The 13,751-nt window shown below is 35.7% G+C and overlaps 1 long non-coding RNA gene across 1 annotated transcript; it reads right to left on the bottom strand.

The window, feature by feature from the left end:
* Positions 1-8,228: 8,228 nt before the first annotated feature.
* LOC127630435 (uncharacterized) lies at positions 8,229-12,641 on the bottom strand. Its single transcript, XR_007968868.1, has 4 exons — positions 12,425-12,641; positions 12,230-12,332; positions 11,909-11,972; positions 8,229-8,325 (listed from the first exon to the last, which is right to left on the bottom strand). It is a non-coding gene; the product is annotated as an uncharacterized LOC127630435 (long non-coding RNA).
* Positions 12,642-13,751: the final 1,110 nt, after the last annotated feature.

The following is a 13,751-nucleotide window of genomic DNA, read 5'->3' as shown; positions in this document are numbered from 1 at the left end:
GTTGGTTGTTGGCTTTTCTGCAAGAAATGCTGGATGCATTTAATTATTAAAGCAATCTTAAGTTTTTGTTAAGAATTTAAAAGATAATATAGATAAAATGTTTTACATTTCCTGAAGGAAATACCACTGCTTGCAAGGGCAGCCAACAGAAAAGATCAATCACAATTCAGTGTGCAAATTTATGTAAGAATGTAGACCAATAAGTATCCTGTATGCAAATTACAATGATTATGACATAATTTCTTAAAATGATCAATTTACAAAATACCAAATAACACACATAAAGGTGAAATAAATAAATGTACTGCATGTACAAAGAAAAAGAGTTTTGCAGTTAGGTTAAATTGTACATAAATGTTATTTTGGTTAAACAAATTCAATAATATTACACCTGTCCTCAACAGGCCTACCCATAATAGCACCCTGAGACTGTGACTAAAATATTATATTTTAATAGCACCCTGAATCTGTGACTAAAATATTATATTTTCCCCAATTTGTGTTAAATTTATGTTAAAAGACCAGCACCTTTGGTTGCCAGAAATTCACAGTAAAAAATACAATGACCTTGTTTCAGACAATACGAGTTGTCGTTTTGGTGCCTGCTTATTTTACAGTTCACTACCGTTTATATTATTAAACTATATATAAACCTAAAATACAAGTCTTCTGGAACTATAAATGTACTTTTTGGGTTCATCAAGAATGGCCATTCCAGGAGCAATAACCTACATGCATGTAGTGAAATAGTGTTACACAGTGCACAGTGTTATCCACACAAGCACAAAACACATGTGACACTAAAATAATGTGATAAACATTCACTTATCTACAGAAAATATAACATAGAACACTTTCGTGGACAAACCTGATATCAAAAGTAAGAAGAAACATAACTATCTATATATATGAAGAAATGGGATGGGTCTCACAGGGACTTCTGCAATGCCGATATTGTCTTTCTTCTAAATTTCAACAATAGTTTAAAGTAAAAACACTCTACATGTATTCTCTTGTTAAACATAATGTAATTTTTTTCTGCTAAAGATGGTACATTCATAGTTTTTACATCTAAAAAATCATTCAAATTACACACATTGTCTTATTAAATGTACTATAATTTTTATCATATAATGTTTATTTATTATTATTATTATTTTATTGTTATTATTATTATTATTTTACAGTGCACTTTGCTTCAAGATTATAGCTTTAATTTAATTTTAAACTTTCATTTCCAGCAGGTTGTGTTCAGTGCTCAATTGCAGTGTGCTAGTTACATTATTACACAGCCATTAAGAGGTTGTCACGACTGTTTCATGGAAAGGGGCGTTCCCTCCAGTGTGTATTTATTATGTGACAGAGCAGTGCAGGGGCATCTAAACCATAAACTCTGTGGTCACTAATGCACAAGCTAATCACTAAAAACATACTTTTACAGAGACTTGATCTGCATTCAGACCTGACATTGAATTAAAACAACACAACAGGTTTCCCTAGTCAAGTGGGAGTACAGTTTGAATCATTAATGACTCATTCTTGCACTCATAAAAAGGTGTAGTGTGCCGTGTTTACGCCTACAAGCGACTGTGAAAACAGGCGTTAACAAAAGTTCTGCTAGAGAACTTCATTAATATACATGTAATACTGATACTTTGTCCTGTGAGATGGATATTACACAGTTAAAATAAAAAATAATATGACTGGCATATAATAAAAAGAATGGCTTTCGTGCCCATAATGTTATGCGTATATAATATTTTTATTATGTGTATTTTTTGGGATAAAATGTTGACAATGTAGCTTTCTAGTGTCACTGATATACTGTAATCAACCCTTTAAACAGACAATTAAACAAACATGAGTGCATCTCTCTCTCTCGCTCTCGCTCTAACTTTATTTCTCAACATTCTCCACAAGAGGGAGTTACAAAAACAATGCTTTATACACAAATTATCTTTTGAAATAATTAGCAGTGAAATTAGAATTTCAGTTTTGAATTAGCAGTGAAAAAATCCCAACAAACATTTCATAAAAATTCCCTGAACCATTAAATGATTTGGTATCACTCTAGAATTCTTTTCCTTCATTAATAGGTAAGTATGCAGGATTATTGCAGGACAAATGAGCATTAATACATTAACACTTAAGTAACTACTATTACCTAATATGGAAACACGATTAACTAGTTAGTAATTACAATCTGATGACTGTGGTAATAACTAACTATGGCTAACTACAACTACTAATTAATAACTCATTACAAGAAGTCCTCAAAATACTGTGTCTAATATGTGAAGAATTATATTTTTATTGTCAAAATGAAAATGCACATTCAGAGAAGCATGACTGTGTCTCTGTTTTCTTCAGGACAGAACTGGATCAACTTATGAATGTATTTTTCACTTTATTTTTATATTAATCTTGATTTATTTATTTATTTTTTACATTGAAAGGTAATGCTTTGAAAGCCGATTGTGGAGTTAATGTTTACACTAATCGCCACATATTAAACTTGAGGAAGGCCACCTGCATTTGTTCACAGCACACCAGGTGTGATAACCATTGCTATATATCCTGCTATAGGTTTGACAAAAGATATTGTAAAGTAGTAAGGTCTTTATTTTGCATTTTATTCAATAAATGTAATATCATAGAAAGATGTTTGGAATGTTTTTACAAGTTTATGTAACTGAATTATGTATCTGATTAAATTAATACATTTGTAGAACCAAATAATTGTGTATTCACAGTAGCGGTAAACCACCACGCAAACCACGTAACTGCGTGGGGCCCCACACATAGGGGGCCCCACTCCGGTTGAGAAGCTCTGCAAAAACAGCTTGAAACGTAACATGTTGTTTGGGGTACACGTGCGGCGTGAACACATGGTGAACAATACACTGCGCCATTAGAATATAAGCTGCAGGTGAAAGTAAACAAAAATATATTACTAATGCATCCCAAAAACTGGAAAACATGTTAACTTTAACTAGATTTTTATTTATTAAACATTTTGAATGCACTTAGCTACATCGGCTGATAGAATGATCTTAAAGGTGCTATATGTAAGATTGACAACAAATGTTTGAATATGGTGCTGCAGTCCAAATTCAAAATATTGGAGTGTTGTCTGCCCCTGCCCAGACTTGAAGCTCATGTGGGTTGCCAATATGTCTGAGCATCCATTTTAAAGTATTTCTGGGCTTTAAGTTATCTCCATCTTAATCTCCAATATGTATCTTTGTTTTACTACACGTCAGGTGGAATCTCTCATCTTTTTATCCAGTTCCTTTGCTCACTTCCATGGCTGCAGCACGCAGTGTTGTTTGCCTGCAAACTTGTTCAAATCTGGCAACCCGGCGGTGTCTAAATACTATTGGTGAATGGGCAGTGGGCGGGATCACATACAGGCCAAAACATAAACAGGGAAGGTGCTGCGCTCCTCTCTAGTAATTTGGCTCATAGTCTTAATAATGTTAGTGTTTGACAAACTGGGGCCCGGGTCAGGAAGCAGACAAACTGGTTAACCCGAACGTCTGCTAGCTGCCTTGAGACGGATCACTACAACACATAGAGACTATGTCACCTAGATATCATATAGAGACTGTGTCTGTTCCCCGAACTACCAAAAACAAACCCCTCTCTAAATCATTAAGAAAATGTTGATTAAGGTTAAACTGGAACAAAACAAACAAATTAAAGATAAATATTATATAAAAATAGGGCTACTAAACATTAGATCTCTTTCTACCAAAGCACTGATTGTTAATTAAATTATTACAGATCATAGATTGGATGTGCTCTGTTTGACTGAAACCTGTCTTAAACTGGATGAATATATTAGTTTAAATGAATCTACTCCCTCAGTTTATTGTTATAAACATGAGCCTCATCTGAAGGGTCGAGGAGGAGGTGTTGCTACAATTTACAGTTAAGTTTTTGGTGTTACTAAGAGGACAGGATATAAGTTTAAGTCTTTTGAACTAATAATGTTTAATGTGACACTGTCTGATATAAATAAAAAACTATATCATCTTTTACCCTCGCTACAGTATATAGACCCTTGGCCTTGTTCTGATTTATTGGAGAATTTGCAATTTTTTTTGTCAGATCTTATAGTTACTGTTGATAGAGCTTTAATTGTTGGTGACTTCAACATTCACATAGCTAATGAAAATGACACATTGGGATTAGATATTTATCAATATTCTCAACTCTGTTGGAGTCAGACAAAATGTAACAGGACCAACTCATCGCCATAATATACACTAGATTTAATTCTGTCATATGGAGTTGATGTTGATAATACAGAAATTCTGCAGCAGAGCGATGACATCTCAGATCATTACCTGGTCTCTTGTATGTTGCAATCAGATAATTTTACTCAATTTACACCAAGCTATCATTCAGGTAGAACTATTCATTCATAGATAACTTCCCTATTCATCTTCCAGGTCTATCTCATACACTCAGTAAACCCCAAAGCCTAGATGAACTTGATGAAATAACAGAAAATATAAATACAGTCATCTCTGGCACTCTTGATAGTGTCGACCCTCTTTGATTAAAGAAAATTAAAGAAATAAGCCCTGCACCATGGTACAATGATCACACTCATGCTCTCAAGAGAGCAGCTCGGAAAATGGAGCGCAAGTGGAAGAATACAAAATTAGAGGTTTTTCGCGGTGCATGGAAGGATAGTGTCTGTAGCTACAGACAGGCACTAAAAGCTGCCAGGTCAGCATATTTTAGCAAACTCTTAGAAAATAACCACAACAATCCTAGGTGTTTATTCAGTACTGTGGCTAAATTGGTTAGGAATAAAGCCTCAACAGAACCAGATATTCCGTCGCAGCTCAAGAGTAATGACTTCATGAATTTATTTAATGATACAATTTCAATAATCAGAAATAAAATTGGAATTATGCAATCATGTCACAGCACCTCAGAATACAGTGTCTCATAATTTTCCTCACATGCAACGTCAATCCTTTGCTGTCATAGGTCATGAAGAGCTAACAAAACATCAAAAGCCACAACATGTTTGTTAGATCCAATACCAACCAAGATCTTAAAAGAGGTATTCCCTGTAATCTCAGAACCTAATCTTAATATTATTAACTCCTCTCTATCCTTAGGACATGTCCCAAGAAACTTTAAAATGGCAGTTATCAAAACGCTTATTAAGAAGCCACAACTTGATCCTGGAGAATTGGCTAATTATTTCAATTTCAAAACTCCTGTTTATGTCAAAAATACTAGAACAATCCCCAAAATCTTCATTTCTACAGAGAACCAGTGTATATATAAACAATTTCAGTCAGGATTTAGGCCTCATCATAGTACAGAGTATCAGACTGTCAGAGTTGCAAATGACTTGCTCTTATCATCTGATCGTGGCTGCATTTCACTTCTGGTGCTTTTAGATCTTAGTGTTGCATTCAACATGATAGATCACGACATTCTCTTGAATAGGCTGTAGAATTATGTTGGCATTTATGGAGTTGCATTAGCATATTTTAGGTCCTATTTAGCAGACCTATACCACTTTGTTTATGTGAATCTACTTTTCTCCTTGTATATGTTTCCCCTGGTAGACATTATCAGGAATCATGGAATAAGTTTCGACTGTTATGCCAACAATACGCAACTTTATATTTCTTCAAAACCTGATGAGATTTAACAATTCTCCAAATTAGCAGAGTGTATCAATGAAATTAAAGATTGGGTGGCCAGATATTTCCTTCTACAGAATTCCGACAAAACATAGGAACTAATTATTGGACCAAAAACCTCTAAAACTAAGCAGCTAAAATATAAATTGACTCTTGATGAATGTACTGTTACATCATCTTCGATAGCGAAGAACTTAGGTGTTATATTTGATACCAATCTGTCTTTTGAAAATCTAATTACCAATGTTTGTAGAACAGCATTCTTCCACCTAAGAAATATTGCTAAATTACGACACATGCTCTCTGTTGCTGATGCCGAAATCTAATTAATGCGTTCATGACCTCAAGACTAGATTATTGTAATGCATTACTGGGAAGATGTCCAGCAAGATCAATAAGATCAATTGGTTCAAAATGCAGCAGCCAGAGTGCTGACGAGAACCAAGAAATATGATCATATTAGCCCCATTTTATCATCATTACATTGGTTACCTGTTAAATTTCATTTTAATTTTAAAATTCTGTTACAAAGCTTTGAATGGTCTAGCTCCACAGTACTTAAGTGACCTTCTGATATGCTTTATTCCATCATGTTCATTACGATAGCGAAATTCTGGCCTGTTAATAGTTCCTAAATATCAAAATCCACAAAAGGAGTTAGATCATTTTCATATTTGGCTACTATGGAATAGTCTCCCTAACACTGTTCGAGATGCAGACACACTCACTAAGTTTAAGTCTAGACTAAAGACTCATCTATTTAGCCAGGCATACACCTAATTTATCCTTCAACTCACTATTAGGCTGCTTTAGTTAGGTCTGCTGGAACCAGAAACAGTGATCATGATCTATAACGCTGCAATAATTTGAATGGCATCTATGCTAATATAATTTTATTTATTTCCCTGTCTCAACCTCGGGATTCCTATCCTGAGGTCACCAGAACCGGCTGGATCCAAATCCATTCCTGCTTCGTGTTGGGCTCCACTGCGATGTGTTACTGTGTGATGACGACTAATAGCAGCCGGTGTCAGCCAAACATCACTTCAGTCTATTACGATGGACTTCAGATGATGATCTGATGCCAACTCCAACCATAAGACATGGGATACTTCATATGCCACTGCCTGAACCTTGAATTTAGGATAGACCTCACCGAAATTACCTGCTAGGTTGAAATGTGATGCACCTCACTGATCTCTGCCTGCATTACCTCGGTTTCATGATGGACTACACTCTTGAAATGGAATACACAGACTATCAATTTATAGCAAAACAAAACCCATCATCAGCCAACTAACAAGGACAATTGCATCTATGTGAACATCTGCAGTTAATCCAGGATGGACTTCAAAGACATTAGTCATTAATTTTACAGTTCATACAAAATCTTCGTTTAAACACTGACCCTTAACACGTTTAAACACAGTTGAATCATTTTAAACCATGACTTGCACTATACACAAGTAATATTGGCATTAAATTCATAATGTTAGCCAGAGGGATACTGGCCCCCACAGTGAGTCTGGTTTCTCCCAAGGTTATTTTTCTCCATTAACTAACATCTCTTGGAGTTTGTGTTCCTTGCCACAGTCACCTTCGGCTTTCTCACTGGGGTTATCAATACAATTTTTATTTATTTACTTATTTTCAAACACAATTCACGATCGTATTTTATCAAACTACACAATGATGACTGTAAGACATTATTTACAGTTTTATCCTCTGTTAATGCCTGATCTTCTGTAAAGCTGATTTGAAATTAAGTGTGTTGTTGCACTATTCAAATAAAAATGACTTGACATAAACAGAAATTCCAGAAACTTCAAAGATGAATATACTGGCTGTAACATTGTTATCGGAGAAGCCATTATTTCAACTTAGCATGTTTCTTAATTCCCTAATGACATATTATGGTCATTTTATGATTTAGTACAGAAAAATATTGCAAATAACACCTTTAAAATTATAATTTAAAATATATTTTATGCAACTTATTAAGCCAAAAGTTTCTAAATTGGGGCCCCGGGTTGGTTGGTTGCTTGGGGCCTCAGAAATCGTAAACACACCCCTGTGTATTCAATATTAACTGACCTCAACACCTCAGTTACTTTAATGGTTTATAATGCATTTTCAATTTACAATAATGTACACAATCATTAGTAATTCTTTCAGAAGGATGTGGTAACACTCAGTCATAACTAGTGGGTTACAATGATTTTCATTTAAGTAATACTGTTCCAAATGGTCAGTAACTCCTTTAGAAGGATGTAGTAACACTTTAGTCACTACTAGTGGGTTACTCTGATCTTCAGAATACTGTTCCAGATTTTCAAAGTAGTTATTAATAGAAACATCACTCCAAAACATAGAAACAGCTTACTTGTTTGTTATGGTTAAGAGAGAAATCCAGAAGAACCATATATTTCTGTGAGGTAAGTTGGCTAGTAATGATATTCATCCATGCAATATAGTAATAGAGTGGTTATTTCTTTTAGTTCATTCCTGCTTAAAGAGCACAAGAGGGACACAGTCCTTCTTCTGTAAAGATGTACTTTATTTTTGTCAATAAATAGAAAATAATCATTTACATTTAGTAATTCTGGTGCTGGAACTGGTGATATCATAAAGACTTTGGCCCCACTCCCTGAAGAAAAAAGAAAAGAAAAAATCTGAAAATAAATCATTAGGCTACAATTTATATCGCATTGGTAATGTTGGCTAATAAGTTCATTTGGTCCAGTATTCCTCTTTGACCCTCCAGTGATTACTCCAAGTGCTGACCTAGGCTGTGTTATCTTTATTACATTTACAGTATGTAAAATTAATAATAATTTTATTATTTTATCATTCATTCACAAGTTCACATGTTAATATAATCCATCCATCCATCCATCCATCGTCAACCGCTTATCCTGTGTACAGGGTCGCGGGGGGCTGGAGCCTATCCCAGCTAACATTGGGCGAAAGGCGGGGGACACCCTGGACAGGTCGCCAGTCCATCGCAGGTTAATATAATCCATGAGTCAAATTATGGTAAACAGATTTGATTTGCTGTACATATACTGTAGACTAGAGACTACATACACAAGACTTTTCTTGAGCTCTGATGTGTATTAGATAACAGTGGTTAAGATGTTATTGTAGCACTAGTCATTTGTCCTGCATTAGTTCTTGATTAGTTTATCATTAATTATGAAACAGTATATTTAATTAGAAGTTCTCCAGGAGGTATACAACATTTTGTAGTTATTGATTACCTAATAGTGAACTACTATATTCATCTGTATGCTATTACCTGCTAATTAATTAATCACAGTTTCTTCTTAGTTTATAGTAGTAACTCAATTATAAATGTTGTGATACTCAGTTCCTGTGTAGTTACCCATTAATGAAAGAACAGTATAAAGTGTTACCAATGATTTCTGTGAAAGGCACCATATTCCATAATTGTATTATACAAAAACATTCTTTGCAAGATGATAATCCCAAAACACCTGTATTTTTATGACTTTAGAATGTAGATTACAGTAGCCTATACTTTATGTATAAGTTATTGTAAATATTCTGTCTCTGCCCATCAGTCCCAGGCAGGGCCCAGTGAAGCTGCATTTTTTACTGTGCTGACATTGTTTCCAGCTGTCCAGTCAGCATAGAGTGAGAAAAATGCCTTTGTTATGTAAAGACCCTTTGCTGTACATTGCTGATGAGCAGTGGTGGATGAAGTACACATACCATGTACTTGAGTTAAAGTAAAGATACTCAAGGTAAAATATTACTCAAGTAAAAGTAGAAGTGCTGCCTTTAAACATTCATGTATATATATATATATATATATATATATATATATATATATATATATATATATATATATATATATATATATATATATATATATATATGAATTGAATACATTTTTTGTGTGTTTAATTTTGGAGGGAAGGGACTGTTCCCATAAGGTATAATACATTTACAGTATTTACTGTATATATTTTTCTCGCGTGTCTATGGTCATAATTATGAACATCCTAATGTTATGATACATTCACATAAACCTGCACAACGGCATTAAATATATATATATATATATATATATATATATATATATATATATATATATATATATATATATATACACACACACACACATGCGTAGCACACACACATACATAGAATATATATATATATATATATATATGAATTGAATACATTTTTTGTGTGTTTAATTTTGGAGGGAAGGGGACTGTTCCCATAAGGTATAATACATTTACAGTATTTACTGTATATATTTTTCTCAGCGTGTCTATGGTCATAATTATGAACATCCTAATGTTATGATACATTCACATAAACCTGCACAACGGCATTAAATATATATATATATATATATATATATATATATATATATATATATATATATATATATATACACACACATACATAGCACACATACATAGAATATATATATATATATATATATATATATATATATATATATATATATATATTTTCTATGTTATGGGAGCAGCCAATTTCCCTCAAAATTAAACACAAAAACGTATTAATGCAGTGTTTCTGCTACTCCCCAGAAAAAAATGCTATTATATGCAAGTCATTTTAGTGTCAACATAATAAGCAATGTACATTATGCGTCAATATTTACCGATAATTGCTGCAATAATAGCTGCTGCTCTCTGCCCTGCTTAAAATCATTGGCAACGCAATTTGTTTGGAACTATTGAGAGCTACACGAATCACGTGACTGCGCGGCGGCGAGATCACTGTCGCAACCGTCTATGTTCGCAACTCTCATATTTAACGGCTCTGGGGTGCGTTTCCCGTACAACGACGTAACTTGCTGCTCCACTACCGTAGTATGATGCACTGTTGAAGAAATCAACTTGCTAGTCACGACTGTTTCCCGAAACCGTATTGTCGCAAATTGGTTGTTCAACCACGTTGGTTAATGATGTCACACATGTGGTGGAGTAAAAACTACTTTTAATTAATCTGTTTGCGATCGAATTAATGCTAGATGTTTTGCTATAAATTATGGACATGTCATCTGAGGACTATCTCATATTTTTCTCAGTTATTTGCTTTATTTCCAGATTCAATCATAGGCTCGTTCTTACGCACTAGTGCACGTTCACACATGCGCACTCTTCAAAAACGGTGCTTTAAATCTATTGACAAACTAAAAGACATAAAGTACATTTGTATGCCTTCTAAATAAAAGATACTGATTGTCCTGAATGGCATCTTGCTTATTTGGCTCAAGATAATAATTTATTAAGCCCACATGTTATAATAACAAGAAACTCTGCTTCTAACCACAGGTCGAGAGCTGTCGTTCCAACCACACAACTCTGCGATGCTGTTTGGGAAACGCTGGTTTCGGGAAACACTGACTCGTTGAACTATGATGATAACGACGGAACTTGCGACCATAGTTGGCTAACGATGCTTTTGGGAAACGCACCCCTGGTTCGCGCTTAGTAGATGCCGCCAAGGCAAGTTCAAAAGAAAGCGCGCGCGCTGTACTGTGATTGGTGGCTCGTTTGACCAGTTACGTTTTTATCCACTCATAAATAAAAAGGAACGACTGATTTTGAAAATGTAGTAGAGTAAAAAGATATTTGACTTTGAAATGTAGTGGAGTTAAAGTAAAAGTCTCCCCAAATTTAAATACTTCAGTAAATTACAGATACGCAAAAAAGCTACTTAAGTACAGTAACGAATTACATTTACTTCGTTACTGTCCACCACTGCTGATGAGGTTCAATGTATGTTGCACTCAGGGACGTACTGGGACTGAAATTCAGCCCGGGACTTTAAGATGGAGAGGCCTTTTACGCGAGTGCCCTTGGTGCACGAGCAGAAGGATTTTTTGCAGTTATTTTAATTCTAATAGTGTTTTTATGGTATAAAGAGAATCCGATTACACTGAAGACCTTCAAGAAATTTTAGGATGACACCTGCCTCTTCAGGTTGTATAAGCAAGTCACCACTGCACTGAACACAACCAGGTCAGCAAAACCTAATCTCGAACACATAAGTCACAGTATAGTTAGTATACTGCTAACTACCAGCATGTCATGTGTACAGTCAGTCGGAGTGATAAAATGGTTACAAATACTAACAAATACCCACTCAGATACTCAAAAACCACAATGCAGTCCCATGAAATAGAGATTTGTGTGTGTGTGTGTGTGTGTGTGTGTCCTCACTTTCAACTCTCCCTGGCTCAGTTTCCCCTGTGCTGGACCCTGCCTCTGCTTACTGATTGTACAGCTGAGAAGAACATGAGAAGAACATCAGTAATAAATATGACTAAGAATAATACATTTTCTAATTCAATCTGTGCTTCAGTCAGGTTATTATCTAGTATGTGGAACTATTGGCATTTTATCCTATATGTAAATATGTAATATTGTGCTGTATTTTTCTATTTTGTGTGTGTGTGTCCTTAATAAATCTTTGATTGATTGATTGATTGATTGATATGCCTAATATGATTGCCTACCCAGCCTTGCACACTGCCCCTCTACCTGTCTGTTTCCTGGTTTCTGCTGCTCCTCCGCCGCCGCCTCCTCCTCCTCTCTCCTCCTCTCTTCTCCTGCTCCTCCTCTTCTCTCTTCCTACATTGGAATTCTACCAAGCCATGTAATAAATGCCTATATTTAAATGCAAATATAAACAATTTCAGTGTATAATAAATCACTAATATATCCCTAATCGTGCACCTGTCCTGTCCATGCTGCTGGGTCCTTCCTCATCTGCACCTCCGGCTGCCACAGCACTCTTTCCACTACGGAAAAGGTCTGTTAATTTGGCGCATTTAGCTGCCTCTTGTGCCAAATTTTTTTCTTTTTAATTCTTATTTTTTCGGCCCCACCCATTTCTTTCTCTTCTTTCCTTCTTTTTGCCATTTTTACCGTTCGTATCTGTTGCATTCACACAAACCCGCCAAACATGACCAAAAGTAAACTCCTTTGATCGGCGCCTAGTTTGAGCCAATCGGATGTCAGGAAAAACGAGGATCAGTCCAAGTTGGGAGGGGCCGCTCGTATCCCCCCTCAGATTGAAAGTATTGGTCTGGCCCGGTCTGAATCTCACACACACACACACAGCGTTCAGCTGCAGCTGAGAGGCCGGTTAGGCCGGTCGCGTATCATTAAAAAAAAAAAACTCTGACCACCGGCCGGTCTTCGGCCTGAAATGGACCGGCCGTTCGGGATTGTTCCCGGTATTCCCGATGGCGATGGCCAGTCCGCCCCTGGTTGCACTAGCATTTCACAGGCATTTTCTCTCTAGACAACTAGATCTCTGCTCTCAAGAAGCCAACATTATCTGAACATTAATCAAACTAATAATGTTGCCATGCCTATTTGGGAAAATTAGAGGGGTGCTGGCTGTTACGAACCATACTGTATGATGCTCCTTTTGACTTCGTTACGTGTGTGTAAGCCCATCCAAGAATGCTTGTAGGCTCTATAACAGATTTTTCTTAAGTTTCAAGTTCAATCAGGACCACTCATGTCAAATGAATAGACTTAAATACTTGAAAGTGTATTTATTGACTTAGTGATGAAGCGTTTGTTGGTGTTGGGAGTATAGTTATTTTCTGGGCAAGCTCCCGCCCATCCATGTAGCCATATGTGGAGCGGAGGGGGGCGGGGCCGGGTCGGAATATCGCGCGCCCGGTCCCCAATCGGCCTGATGAGGCGCGCGAGGGATAAGGCGGCCGGTGACGATTGTTCGAGAGAGAGAGAATTACGGACATGTCAGTCATGTGTGTTTGTTTATGTGTTTATGTGTTTTTGGTTTGAGTTTTCATTAAATTATGATTCATATTGACAAGCCGGTTCTCGCCTCCTCCTTGCCCATCCTTTAACTGTTTTACACCATAAAATATGGATTTAAAATAAAGATTTTTTTTACATTCTTATGGTGAAATGTGGTATAATTGGTCAGATTAGATGACACTTGATACTCTAGAACTCCCAATATAACAAATTGGGTAAAATCAAAAACAGCAGCAAAACATATTCAAGGGAGACTTACAATTGT

Source organism: Xyrauchen texanus, chromosome 37 (assembly GCF_025860055.1).
Source record: "Xyrauchen texanus isolate HMW12.3.18 chromosome 37, RBS_HiC_50CHRs, whole genome shotgun sequence".
Classification (NCBI taxonomy): domain Eukaryota; kingdom Metazoa; phylum Chordata; class Actinopteri; order Cypriniformes; family Catostomidae; genus Xyrauchen; species Xyrauchen texanus.
This window is presented reverse-complemented; position numbering and strand designations above follow the sequence as displayed.